General features: G+C 44.4%; 1 pseudogene; it reads right to left on the bottom strand.

The window, feature by feature from the left end:
• Window positions 1–331: 331 nt before the first annotated feature.
• LOC124712907 lies at window positions 332–449 on the bottom strand (annotated as a pseudogene).
• Between the last annotated feature and the right edge of the window lie 2,670 nt (window positions 450–3,119).

Genomic DNA, 3,119 nt, shown 5'->3' with positions numbered 1-3,119 from the left:
TCGTTCTCCTTGTCCTTAAATTTATTTCTGTACTCTTTGGCCTATTTATTTAAGTCCTAGTTCTTATCTGATTGCTGTAGTCATATCAGATAATCTGTAGTCAGCTGCTATTAAACTACTAAACTCCACCCGAATAGGCCACAAAGGCCCAAGGGTACCGACCTGCTGCCGTGTCATACTCAGCCCATAGGCGTCACTGGATGCGAATATGTAGGGGCATGTGGTCAGCACACCGCTCTCCTGGCCGTATGTCAGTTTCCGAGACCGGAGCAGCTACTTCTCAGACAAGTAGCTCCTCAGTTTGCCTCACTAGGGCTGAGTCCACACCGCTTGCCAACAGCGCTCGGCAGACCGGATGGTCACCCATCCAAGTGCTAGCCCAGCCCGACAGCTCTGAACTTCGGTGATCCGACGGGAACCGGTGTTACCACTGCGGCAAGGCCATTGGCCCTGTACTCAGCTACTTTTCGTAGAAGCCTCATTGCCGCATCGTTTTTATTTGCTGCTGTTCTTGTCTCATTGCCATTAAGTATGAATGGTGTTACCTTAGTTTTCTAGAATTTCTTTAGATTTTCTTTCGTCACCCCCCCCCCCCCCCCCCACCTCCTTTCTTTCCAATGTTCTATGCAGGTGATCCACAACTCCAACGACAAAATTTCACAGGATGTTCAGGGATATATTGCGACTGTTTAGGAATGAGGAACCGATATTATCCCGTGGCTCGTTAGAGAGTAATTACATTTAATTCGATTTCTTAGCTTCTTTACCGGTATTGCACTGAAAATATCTCCACAACAGTGCAAAAGTCGACACATCCCTTTGTGTGTCCCGTTCGCAAACGAACTTGTACCATTCGTTCACTACACTTGTTGTTGACATCATAATGCACACTTTACTCTTGCTTCTCAAGCTTCCATTCAGTACTGCTCGTCCAGCCTAATGAAGTTCAGACGGCGGTGGAATTGGGCAAAGCTTCTCCTGAACTGTCCGCCAGAACAACATGGGACGTGATACCGGATACTTAGAATCATTTAGAAATTCAAATCATAATAATCGCACAACGTAGGAGTACTGTGAAACACACACTCAGCCGAAAATGGAACATAAAGCCAACTGGAACCGGTACGAAACACTACTGGAAGAAAAACTGCTGCTTCTCAAAATTTGCCGTAGTGTACGGACATTAGCAGACTAGTACTTGCAAAAAGAGCACTCTTGACCAAGAGAAGTCTACTAGTATCAAAGAAAGACTTTAATTTGAGGGAGAAATGTTGTGGCGTAGCAAGACAGCCACGCCACGGAAGTAGCCGAAAGGGTCTGAAACAGGATACGTAATGAATGCTATAAAGAAAAGTACGTAGCTGCTGGAATACTTAACTTTAATCCATCTTTGGTACATCGCTATTGACGATATAAGTGAGACTCCATAGATACATGCAATGTTACTAATGGCGCCTTGCTAGGTCGTAGCCATTGACTTAGCTGAACGCTATTCTAACTATCTGCTCTGCAAATGAGTGAGACTTCGTCAGTGTGCATCGCTAGCTACGTCGTCCGTACAACTGGGGCGAGTGCTAGTACGTCTCTCTAGACCTGCCGTGTGGTGGCGCTCGGTCTGGCGGTGATACCACAAGAAATTTCTGAGAATATACGTTTGGGGCACAGAATAGTATGGTAGTAATACATGGACCTTGGGAGAACCGGAACGGAAGAGAATCGAAGCGTTTGAAACGTGGTGTTACTGACGAATGCTGAAAATTAGGCGTACTGATAAGGTAAGAAATGAGGAGGTTCTCCACAGAAACGGAGAGGAAATGCATATACAGAAAACACTGACAATAGGGAGGGATAGGATGACAGGACATCGCAACAGGGAATAACTTCCATGTTGCTAAAGGGAGCTGTAGAGGGCAGGAACTCTAGCGGGAACATTGTATCAAATCCAAGAAGGTAATTGAGGATTGAAGACGGGTTAGCACAGAAGAGGAAATCGCGCCGGGCCGCATGAGAGGAATTCGTGGCGGGCAGTATCAAACCGGTCAGAAGATTGGCTAAAACAATAAAATTAAAAAAAGTTGACACAAAAGAACGACATCGACTCACTGAAGGTATGTAGTATCGTCTCCATCCACAAATCGGGAAAAACGTTAGATAAAGCCGAATACTATCGGCCTGTCACATTACCATCGTGTTCGGCAAAGGTAATGGAAACCATTGTTAAGCGGCGTTTAGAATGATGGTGTGAAAACAAGAAAATATTACCTGATAAACAACTTTGCTTTCGAAAAAGAAAAAGGACAACTGAAGTTATTTTGCGTTTATTTCCTGAGATACAGCTAAACTCTCTTGCAATAATTATATGATGGCTGCGTTCGCAGATTTGATTAAAGAGTACGACTTGTTAGTCTTAGTGAAAAAATTGGAGAAACTACAACTTCCAGTAGGCTTTTTGAGCAATAAGAAGACAATCACTTTGGAATAAGGAACTTCACAGAGAAACTAGCAGAGGACTACCGCAGGGATCAGACTTGGTTCTCATATTATAAATTTTTATATTGCAATCCTTCATGATCTCTTTGCCACTGACATGCAAATACTACAATACGCGACGAAGACAGTAGCCTTCTCTTCTTTCTCCAAGCAGGTCGCAGGCTGTCTTCCTAAAGTGAACAGCTTAGGGAAAGAAGCGGCGATGCTTTCTGGAGAGCCCTCCCATCATTTTGCAGGACGTCCGTGCCCGGTAGCTGAGTGCACCCACCCATTTATGTAGGTAAAATGCATTACAAACTACGACGTATCAAGCAGTTTTTTCTTGAAGTAAGCTATATTGATGGACATTATTTCAAGCAGGATTTACCAACGACGCACCTGTTATTAAAAAGATGGACATTTCCAACAGTCCGGAAACCCATTGAACTTAAATACCCGAATGTTCACTGGAAGGCAGTTTGGGACAACATAAGTTTAACCGTCCACACTGCTGAGGTGGCGTCCACATGGTATCAAGTGGTAGACGATGTTATACCCACTAATGAAAGGTTGCATAGAATCGGTTATGTGACAGTGGTAAATGCGTCCGCTGTGGTCTGGTCGACACATTACGCCATCGCTTCACTTGT

The sequence above is a fragment of the Schistocerca piceifrons genome, chromosome 8, assembly GCF_021461385.2.
Source record: "Schistocerca piceifrons isolate TAMUIC-IGC-003096 chromosome 8, iqSchPice1.1, whole genome shotgun sequence".
Classification (NCBI taxonomy): domain Eukaryota; kingdom Metazoa; phylum Arthropoda; class Insecta; order Orthoptera; family Acrididae; genus Schistocerca; species Schistocerca piceifrons.
The sequence above is the reverse complement of the archived record's forward strand: the minus strand, read 5'-3'. Positions and strand labels throughout refer to the sequence as shown.